The sequence below is a fragment of the Suricata suricatta genome, chromosome 1, assembly GCF_006229205.1.
Source record: "Suricata suricatta isolate VVHF042 chromosome 1, meerkat_22Aug2017_6uvM2_HiC, whole genome shotgun sequence".
NCBI classification, from domain to species: domain Eukaryota; kingdom Metazoa; phylum Chordata; class Mammalia; order Carnivora; family Herpestidae; genus Suricata; species Suricata suricatta.
Window position 1 is genome coordinate 184,614,001 of NC_043700.1, and position 11,895 is coordinate 184,625,895.

An 11,895-nucleotide genomic window follows, 5' to 3' on the forward strand; every position below is an offset into this window, starting at 1 on the left:
AACCTACTTTCTATAAGTAACTCCTTCAGTCTTCATTGTGTTGAATTGAAATGAACTGATTTCACTAAGACGTACATGTATCCCATCATTTGTAACAATTTGAATAGAATAGAGTATTTGAAAGGAATAATTCATGGAACTTGAAAACAGTGTGGAAAGAGGAGGCAAAAAGGCGAATATAGTACACAGAATACAAGATGCATTGCTGTGAGCCAAGTCTTGAATATCCTCTATTTCTACATTAGTTTGTGCCTCAAGGGTCCAAAGTGTCTTGCTAATCTGATTACTCTCCACAACATCCTGGTCTAATCATTCCAATTTTTTTTTAACCTGAGTAAACTGAACTGCAGAAAAATTGAGTGATTTGCTCAAGGTCACACAGAAGAGAAGCCCAGAATAGAACTGCATCTGCTTGTTTCCCGTTCAGCCAGGACCCTTCCCAATACACCTTATCTGAAGCAATCTGATGAGAGTAGCTAATGGCTTTGATATTCTTAAACCACCAGTACTTTTTTTCCCCCTGAGTAATACTCTTGGCAAACTTGTTTATTTTCTAGAGTGAGAGATATTTCTGAAAATAGAGCCTCTGAACAAAGTTGATCGTCATTCTAAAAGAATAGTAAGCCTCAAAGCAGCAAATTAATTTTAACCTAAAAATGTGGGTTTGAGGACTGTAATCAAAGAGGAAAATTGTATACCAATGTCAAGATTCTGGAAAGATGGAGAAATTGAATGAAAAATATTGACTATCAAAGAAGAGTTTTGCAAAGGCTTGAAAACGTGGATTTGGAATAATAGCAGCCATTTAGCAATGAGTTTGGGTTCTTGCCAAGGAATGTGGCGCACCTTGGCACCCTTCCCTGACCTCACAATCCTGCAGGCAGCTCATTTCCTCCAGCCAAATCAATGGCTTTCTAATAGCTGAGCACCCCGCTCTGAATCACTTGCAAACCACTAAGATATACTTTCACTGTTTATTTTCTAACTTGAGATAAAGAGCAAGGTCAGTTGATTCTTTCAATGATTGCTCTTAAAATAAAAACTCTCACTGCCATCTTTTGAGCTTTTGAAAACCAATGTCCAATAATACAGCCATTTCAGCAAATTCAGTTGTTCATGACCACAGTTTTTCCATAACTTTATTATCTCTATCTATATCATGTATACTAATGCACTAGCATTATTGATGGGCATGTGCTTTTACATTTGTCAAGATGGTGTCTTTTGCTTCCTGTGAACACAGCTAACATTGGAAACAAAAAAAAAAAAAGAAAAGAAAAACACACAAAGATAATACATGCTTCCTTTATAATTAGGGCTTATTTTTCATGTGAGATCACCCCCTCCTATTAGAAGAACAAGCATATATTGGTCATGTGATGATGTGGAGAAAAGGCTTACTGGTAGGAAAGGTGCATGTCCAGGAGCTGTAGGAGATAACATTGAATGAGTGTGTCTGTTAGGCAGAGAACATAGTCTTCATGTTGCGCATAGTAGTGTGGACAGTATGAGCCAAAGAGTGGAGGGATTCCAACCACAAAATGGAAGCTCCAGTATGAATAAGTTCTAGAAGGCAAAAACTTTGAGACCTGCATTCCACTTGGCAGCCAACATGCTCATAAGAAGCTGCATCACCATCACCACTATCACCATCATCACCATCATCATCATCTTCATCATCATCACTCTCTCTTATGACTAATGACTAATTTCTTTCTTACTAGTCAAAGAAAGAAATTCATCGAAGTCTGGAAACTGAAACAAATATTATTATTAATCATTACTATTAGTATTCTCATATTCTTTTGCTGTTTATCTGAAACCACCTTACATTTTTACACCGAGACAAGTTTGCTTACTTTGTCAGGACTGGAAGAACTATAAAGCATATGGCAGAGAATTCACTTTTGTTGGTCCACATCCAGATTTCTGTACTTATGCTGTACTTTATTTGAATAAAATGCATTGGTAGACAGAGGCCAGAAAGCTGGATTAAATTTGCTGACTATCAGAGCAATGGAGAAATATGTGGTGAAACCAGCTTACATATCTCTTGTAAAGTTATGTCATCTTTACTTTTATTATTTAAAAATTATTTATGTTTATTTATTTTTGAGACAGAAAGAAACAGAGCATGAGTGGGGGAGGGGCAGAGAGAGACACACACACACAGAATCTAAAGTAGACTCCAGACTCTGAGCTGTCAGCACAGAGCCTGATGCAGGGCTTGAACCCATAAACTGTGAGACTTTGATCTGAGCCCAAGTAAGGTGCTTAACAGACTGAGCTCCCCAGGCATCCCACTTCATTCTGTTTGAAATGAAAGATGCTTCATCTAAATGCTGGCCCCTTTGGAAAAGTGGCCTGAATAATCCAAGATGTTTTTTCCTCCAGCTCCAAATTCTATTTCAGATGTTGGACGCTAGTTGCTAAGGGAACCATTACAGAGAAACTATCATTAAAACAATCTGAAACCAGACACCTGATAGAGAAGGAATTGTTCTCTGGTTTTTTAAGTGCAATGATTGGGCAAACCCTTTCTCCCATTAGTAAAACTGACTCATGTTCAGGTTACTTTTCATTTTCACCCCACTTCCTGGGTAAATAGTGAAAGACAGAAATTGTATCAAACTCCTCGGAGAAGAGAAGACTCATATATGGATGAACCTTGAAATCAGATTGAACCCAGAGACTCATGATAGGTATGATATAAGGACATTTATTTAAACTTGGAAAATGGCTTTTTTTCTTCTACCTTGTTTTTTATAAATAGGAGTATAAATTGCATACAATAAAATGCATAGTTTATGTACATTTTTATGAGTTTTGACCAACATATACATTTGTTCAAATGCCACCACCAAAATGATACAGAACATCTTCATCATTCCACAAAGGTCCCCCCATACCACATTCCAGGCATTTCTCTTCTCTGAACACAACTGCTGCTCTGATACTTGTCACCATAATTTAGTTTCTCTTATTCTGGAACTTTATATAAATAGAATAATATAATATTTAATCTTATCTATTGCCCAAATGTAAGACATATGAGATTAATCCATTGTATTATATTTACCAATGGCCCTTTCTTTTTTAGGGCTAAGTATCATTCCACTGAATGAATATGCCACATTTTTTATCCATTAACCTGTTGGTGAACATTTATTTTATGTTTTGCTACTATGAATATAGCTGTTATGAGTATTCTCTTAAAAATCTGTTCTGTGGACAGGCATTTTCATTTCAATTTTAGTATTACTAGTCACAAACTTGACTTAATAACTCTCTTTAGAAGAAGCCAGAGTGAGAACAGATTGTTCTGAACAGAAGGGCCTTCTTTGTACCTTGAGCTCCCTGGTCATCTCAGCCCAGGGTTGTGGACCTACTCTTTTACACCAGCACCCATCCCCCACCTTCAATACCCATTGAAAGTATTCTCAAATTCCATATTTCTTGGAATATCACAGCCAAACAGTGTAATAAAGTCAAGACCCCTTCCACATTCCCATTCTCGTTTAAATAACCGGGACCTCCTTTTAACATCTCAACACTTTGTAGCTAGTGAGGAGGCACACAGTAGCTGTCTCTTTTTAGATGGAAAAGCAGCCTGGGGCACCTGGGTGACTCAGTTGGTTAAGTGTCTGTCTCTTGGTTGCAGCCCAGGTCATGATCTCATTTTTCATGAGATCAAGTCCCCATCTGGCCCTCTTGGGATTCTCTCTCTGTCTCTCTCTGTTCCTCTCACTCTCAAAATAAATAAACATTTAAAAACCCAGCAGCCTAACATTTTTCAGAGTAATTTCTTCAGAAACTCACCTGACCAATCCACACGCCTCTTTGGGTAGAGACTGAATGCATGCGTTACCACTTTGCATGAACTTTGCACTCATAATGAAAAATAAGTCAGGTTTCAACAATGCACTTTCTAGGAGGAGTTTTAGTGCCTTGTACATTTTCTGGGCTACAGTAAAGGATATGTTAATAAGACCATATTTAAAATTCACCCTAGTGATGCTTCAACATCCTTGCTGAGAAAGATGTACTGAGATGTTTGCTATAATCCACACTAAGACCTTTCTAAAGATTTAAGGACTTTGTTACAGCAGAGAATGCTTTATTGGAAGATGGTGATCTGGCTGTGGAATTACTGGAGCATTTGCTTTAGCCCATGGGGTAGTGAGCCTGTTATCAGTGCTTTGATGCTGGCACACATAGGTTATGCCTGAAGCTCTCACACAATTCTAATGCTTCTGAGGGGTGCTGTATCTCTAGCTTATTTAGTCTCATCAACTGGTTCTTTGTTCTTTCTTTTGAAGATGAGCTGATGTGCAGGGGTCACCACTTACACATGAGTGTTTCCATCTCCCGATTTTTTCTGGGGTGGGGTGGGGGTTTAGTCTTAAGGTTATATGATTTCCCAACCACTTTCTGGACTTTGTTAGCCAAATAGGCATTAAGTACCATGTCCATTTTACAGATGGTGAGAATGAAGCAGATTAAGCGGCTTACCCTTAGGGGGTGTGTACGGTGCATGATGAGTGATTGTGATCCCTGGCTCCCCCTTCAAGATGACCCAGTGGGAGATGGCCTAGCCTGCATCACAGAGAGCCCTGACATCAAACTCTTTGGGAAGTAGAGCACCGATGATGTGCAGATGAATGACATTTCCTTGAAGGATTCCATTGCAGTGAAGGAAAAGTGTGCCAAGCACCTGTCCCACAGCAAAGGGCACTGTGCGGCCAAGTGCTTCTAAAAAGCGCAGTGCCCTGCTCTGGAGAGCCTCCCCAACTCAATGACGACAGACAGCCATAGCAAGGGCAAGCAGCTCATGACCATGCCCATTGGCAAGTATACTTTCAAAATCATCTATCGGCTCACTGGTGAGAAAACACACATCACCCGCCGACCCCACAGGTCCTGGTGCATGTCCTTATGCACAGTGGTCCTGGGAGGACTCAACCCACACTGGGTGAACCAGACCAGTGAAGTGTCTGGCCACTAATGTGTCCTCACTACGCCGTGTGAATCAGACCATCTGCTGCTGTGTGCAGGTGCCCACGGGGCTGCCCTCTGGAACGTCAAGACCATCGCTGAGTCTCTTGACAGATGAGCTCATCAGTCAAGCCCAGGGCTCTTCCAATTCCTATGCTCTCAAGAAGCACGAGCTGGAAAGTGCACTCAAGTCCAACCACTGATCACCTGGCATTGGCCCCAATAAACCTGTCTGCCCTCCCCAGCCTGGGTGGAAGCAAAAACTCGTCTCTGTTCTGAGAGAAATTCCTGGAGTAATTCTAAATATTTTTTAAATGAAAGACAAGTGGATGCTTACTGTAGGGGAGGAGCTTGACAAGGTAGCCTCTCCAGATCCCTAGATGTGCCCAGCTAGCACTGAAGGAGGCAGGGAGAGTCAGGAAATCTGCACATGAATGAAGAAACAAACCTCTTGAGAGGAAGAGGACCTAGATTCTGAATGCTTTCTCTTTCAGGGGCCAGTATGTGAGGGTGCGCTTGTGCTTGAAGAATCAGGATGGTGGGAACTGAAGGTTTTGAAGCATAAAGAACACCAAAGGCCATCAAAGGGGAAAATTCTATGGGGGAAGAAGCAGTTCGCCAAGTAATCTGAAAACACCCAAAAACTGAACTCACAAAATCCACTAGAAGTAGAATGCAGCTCATGTACATAGTTTTACCTTTCTAGTTACTACTTTTTAAAAAATAAAAGGAGAGGCCCCTGGGTGTCTCAGTTGGTTAAGCATCCGACTTTGGCTCTGGTCCTGATCTCCTGGTTCAGAGGGTCAAGCCCCACAAAGGGCTCTGTGCTGACAGCTCAAAGCCTGGAGCCCGCTTCGGATTCTTTGTCTCCCTCTCTCTCTGCCCCTCCCCCTTTTGCGCGCACTCTCTCTCTCTCTCTCTCTCTCTCTCTCTCTCTGTCTCAAAAACAAATAAATATTTAAAAAAGTAAAAGCAAACCTGCATAATTTTAATACATTTATTTAACCTAATATATCCAAAATATTATCATCTTAAGAAAGAATTAATATAAAAATAATGAGATATTTTTTATTCTTTTTATGTATTAAATCTTGAAATCAAGGGTGAATTTTCTTTTTACAGCACTCCTCAATTTGGACAAGCCACATTGCAAGTGCTCTTGCTTTTAAGTAGCTTCCATGTTGGATGGGGCGGAGCTTGATGTCCGTGGGAGAAAGACAAGAAATGCCTTCTTAGCGGTCGCTCCCGCAAGAGTGCTGTGCTTTAAGCCATAGTAGGAGTGTGAGCCAGAGCTGTAACCATAAGGTGCGATGAGCTACATCCCAGGACACAGAGGGAGTGAGGATGACACCAGAGAGTAGTAACACAACCACAGCCCCACACTGTGGGCTGCAAGTGGACTGAGCATTTTGCTTCACTTACTTCCTATTATTTAGAAAAAGAGTTGATCCCAAAATTCTTAGCCAGTTGGTGTAGGGAGAAGAACCCAAGAGAGAATTTGGTCTTATGTCAAGTTGAAGCAAAGGAGACGTCAGCCAAGAATCTAAGAAATATAATGTCATTTGTTTTGGAAGCCTGTGAAATGGGTCAGACCAGTAACAATTATTTAGTTGTGCATCAGCCTTCCCACTGTACCCTAATGTGGTGCAAAGACCTTGAAGAGAGGAATTAGAATATACTCTTTTATAATAGTTCCTGAACCTTTTGTGGCATCACAATTGTGGTAGACTGGGCAAGCGTGATCTTCTTCAACCTCTTCCCAGCACCTAGAATAGGACTTGGCGTGGAGTCGTATGCATTAAAAAATCGTTGAAAGACTGACCAGAGAAACCTGAGCTCCTTTCCTTTTTGCTTGCAGCTCCCTCCTTCCAAAATGGGCACAACCAGAGGTTTCACACTGCTCATGTCTCAAGTAAAATTTCTTTGAAGTTTACTTGTTTATTTTGAGAGACACAGAGACAGCATGAGTGGGGGAAGAGCAGAGAGTAAGGGGGAGAGAGAGAGAGAGAGAGAGAGAGAGAGAGAGAGAGAGAGAATCCCAAGCAGGATCCACACTGTCAGTACAGAACCCAATGTGGGGCTCGAACTCACCAAATTGTGCATGACCTGAACTGAAACCAAACGTTGCATGCTTAACTGACTGAGCCTCCCAGGCGCCCCTCGAATAAATTGCTGTAGGCGTTACTATCCTTACCTACCTACCATAAGTCAATGGAAAGAAAAAAATACAAGAAAAATTATAGGAGTAAAAGAGGTTGCATTTGCATGATGTTTTAGATCTTATGGAAGGTTCTCATATACAAATCTCATTTAAGCCTTCACATTTTACATGTTCACAGAAGGTAAGACAATCAGTTCACTCAAGTGACTAACAAATCATTCAGCTGGAAACTGATCCTAAGACAACTGACTCCAAATCCAACCAAGTTTTAGTCTTCCTTTCCCTTCATTATGGTTGCCTTCAAATGCAGGACCACCTTGTACTGACAATAAAATGCTCTGGACAAATGCATGGTATTTTTACCATGTTGTTATCAGGAGTGCTCAGTTAGCCCTAAGAAAATATTATTATTTGAAACTGCCTTTGACCTATCTTTACATATATTAAATACAACTATTGACCCATCAGAAAACCCAGAGTGGCTCTAAATAAAGATTTTCATTTTCCAGGTTATACCATGATAGTTTGTCTTCCAGAATAAAATGACTTCTTTGGAAGCAGGGGAGAATTGATTTCTTAAATCTGACCCAGATGTCAGATTGGTGTGCTTTATTGTAGGAGTCTAACTGAATGTTTTCTTAGCAGGATCTCCTGTTACTGGAACAAGGAGATTTTGCACAATTTATTCATCCAAGCAATGAGGGAAACAGGCCAGACCACACAGCTGGCTTAGAAAACAATGTAAATGCATTTTTGTTCAGTAAACAATTGAGGAGGGAAAATAATTTCCTCCCAAGCCAACAGAAAGTGGGAAAGGACAAACATTTTCTCTTGCCAAATTCAGTCTGAATTATTTATTACCTGCTACAGAATGGGGTATGTGAATAATATTGTAAGAAGCAGCAAAGTTCTGACACCTTCTCAAGAAATAGTTTGTAAATATTTTGTAAATAGTTTGTCAATTGTCAATAAATTACCTCACATCACCCATTGTAAGGGGTGGGTTATGGGCAGTTGTGACCATCATTACACTCTTCTAGCTTCTCCATTTTGGTAGAAAAAAAATCTTAACATTTCTCAAGAAACTGTTGAGAAATGAGTGGACTTGGAGCCCAGAGACCTGGCTTCATTGTGTAGCTGCACTGTCTTCCTCAAGTCACTGAAAACGTCTGAGCTTCCCCTCTCCCATTGTTCAGCAGGCTAAAAATATCTACTTTGTGAGGTTGTGCTGCTAATTAAGTGAGCTGATAGACGTGAAATGTCGTTGTGCTATACCTGATCCATAGTATTAACACCCATAGATCAGTGATCACTAGGGAGGAATGGACACTCAGAGTATAATTTTCCTGATTCAAATATGGCTGGAAAATTGGTGTTTCATGTCTACTAAGTTGATATCATACCTGATCCTACAGTGAACTTGAAATGATATAAGAGTAATGCATCATTTGTTCATGTATTCTTTCATTCCATCATTTTTTAAGTTACTTTCTTCCTTACTGTGTGTGTGGCATCCTACCAGACCCAAGGCAGACAGCAGATCCATCCTGCATAGACTACAACCTATAGACTACTATTGATGGGGAGTGGCAGGTGGTAAATGTTGTTATACAGGAAAGGCCTTGGCTCCTTAATATGAGAGTGATGTTTTCAATGTCAACTGTGCACAGCAAAGGATGTTCTTAGTGGGGTGTTTAAGACACACATCTCATTATTCCAACTTGCAGTCACAAAGGACCAGGCTGAGATACAGAAACAGCCTTCCCTTCTGATGAGCACAATGGTAAGCTCTTATGTTAAGAAGAAGCAGGAGTTCACTGGCAATCAAATTATAAGAGTTTCATACTTAAACAGTGTTCATCAAACAAAAATAAAAGGAAAGTATAGGATCTCACTTCTATTCATAATAAAGATTCTACAGCAGAAAGCAGATCTGAGAACACAGTGACTGAGACAAACTCCAGACAAAGATGGAATTTTAAATATATGGTGTTAGGATGATTGGGTAATTGTTTTGGAAAAAAAAGATGAAAATTAGATTCATATCACACCATATACAAGAATAAATTCTGAATGGATTAGAAACCTAGATATAAAAAGTGAGACCATACATACACTATATGGGTAGATTCCTTTTTAACTTCACAGTAGACAAAGGCTTTCTAAATATGACTTGAAATCCACAGGCAACAAAGAAAAATTGATAAAATTGACTACAGAAAAATTTGTGAAAATGTAGAGCACAAAACATCATAATCATAATCAAGAGGCAGCTAGAAAAAAAATTAATGTTTGCAACATTCACCATATCCAAAGGTTTAAGATGCCTAATAAACAAGGAATTCTTAAAATTTTAAGGACAAAGGACAAAAATAATAGAAAAATAGGAAAAAATACATGGACATACAATTCTCAAGAACATATATACATCATTCTAAATATACTAAAAAGTTCAAATTAACTAATAGTTAAAGAAATGCAAGTTATAATCATGCTGAGTTATCACTTTTCACCTCTCAGATTGACAAATGACTTAAATGTAAGAAAACCATTGATACTGGAATGACTGGAAACCTACCTGCAGAGATTGAATCTAGACAGAGGCCTCAAACCCTTCACCAAAATGAACTGAAAGTGGATTCTAAACATAAATTTATAATACAAAACTGCAAAGCTCTTAGACAATAACATAGGAGAAAAGGCACTTAACCTTGGACATGGTGTTGACTTTGTAGATACAACACAAAGGTCTGATCCATGGAAGAAATCATTGATGAGCTAGACTTCATGAGAATTAAAATTTTCTGCTCTGGGGAAGACACTACAAAGAGAATGAAAAAATAAGCTACAGACTGGAGCAAATATTTGCCAAAGACATGTCTGATAAGGGACTGTTATTCAAAATCTACTCTTAAGTAAGAAAATGAATAGCACAATTTTTAAAACTGGGTGCAAGACCTGAACAGACACCTCACCAAAGAAGATAGAAAATATACAGATCCCACATAGCATATGAATAGATGCTCAACATCATATGTTATTGGGGAATTGCACATTAAAACAACAAGATATCACTACTCCTATCACTACTACCTATTAAAATGGCCAAAATCCAAAACGCTGACAACACCAAAATGCTGGCAAAGGAGGATGTGGAGAAATAGGGATTCCCATTCATTGCTCGTGAGAATAAAATATGGTACCACCACTCGGAAGACAGTTGGGTATTTTTTTAAACAAAACTAAATATATTCTTACCATATGATACAGTAGTCATGTTCCTCAAGAATTGTTCCTCAAAGGAAGTGAAAACTTGCACGCATACAGCAACCTAAGCACATGTTTGTAGCAGCTTAGTTCTCACTTGCCAAAACTCAGAAGCAGCCAAGATATCCTTTGATAGGTGAATGGATTAAAAACAACAACTACATCCAGACAAGAGAATATTATTCAATGCTTAAAGAAAGTTAGCTATCAAGCCATGAAAAGTAGGAACACTGAATGCGTATTATTAAATAAAAGAAGCCAATCTGAAAGACTACGTACTATATGATTCCAACTATATGGCATTCAGGAAAAGACAGAACTATTGAGACAGCAAAAAGATCAGTGGTCAGCAGGGCCTGGGGAAAAGGGAGGGATGGACAGGCAGAACATGGAGAATTTATAGGGCAGTGAAACTATTCAATGTAATATTATAATAGCAGATACAATTCTTTATATATTTGTCAAAACTTTTAGTGTATAACACCAACAGAGCCCTAATGGAATCTATGAACTTATATTATTATGTGTCAGAGTGGGTTCATCAATTGTAGCAAATGTACCACCCTGACCAGGGATGCTGATAGTGGTGAAGGGCACCCATGTGCAGGCAGGGGATACGGGAACTCTCCACTCTCCACTCAATTTCTATGTGAACCTAAAACCACTCTAATAAATAAAATCTCTTACAAAAATAGAACAATATAAAGACTGTGAGAAAACACGTTCTCTTCAAACTTTACTGGCAGCCATGCGAACCAATACAACCCTTCCAGAAGGGAGTTTGGCAAGACCCAATAAAATTACCTACGTGCTTATCTTTTGACCCCATAATCCAATTCCTCAGAATCTACAGCATGACATACAAATATGCACAAAGTTATTCATTGCAGCATTGCTTGTTATTGTAAAATATTAGAAACTACTTAAATGCTCAAAGAAAAATTATTGGGAAAAAATGTGGGACATCTGCACAAGGTAATAGTAAGTACCTATAACAAAAAATAAGGGAAGATCTCCTTTCATTAATATGATGCAGTTTTCAGAATATACTATTACATGAAAAAAGCAAAGTGCAAAGTCTTATCTATAGTAAACTACCCTTCATGTGAGAAAGAACTGGATATAAGAAAACACACCACACATAATTTTTGCACAAGCTGGACAGAAGGGATAAACAAAAAAACTAAAGAAATTGGTTATATGCAAAGGATAGCTAAGAAAAAGCTGGACACGATCAGAGAGTAGGGCAAAGTGGTCTTATCAAGACAGAGAGGGTCACTTCTCCAGGTAGACCTCTTTGTGTGGCCTTCACTCTTAAGATCACAGGACCCCTGTCTCACATTCAGGTCCTTCAGCCATTTTGAGTTTATTTTTGTGTATGGTGTAAGAAAGTGGTCTAGTTTCATTCTTCTGCATGTTGCTGTCCAATTCTCCCAGCACCACCTGCTAAAGAGGCAGTCTTTTTTCCATCG

At 39.2% G+C, this 11,895-nt stretch overlaps 1 pseudogene; it reads left to right on the top strand.

Moving 5' to 3' along the window:
• The first annotated feature begins 4,571 nt into the window (after positions 1–4,571).
• On the top strand, positions 4,572–5,198 carry LOC115302437 (annotated as a pseudogene).
• Positions 5,199–11,895: the final 6,697 nt, after the last annotated feature.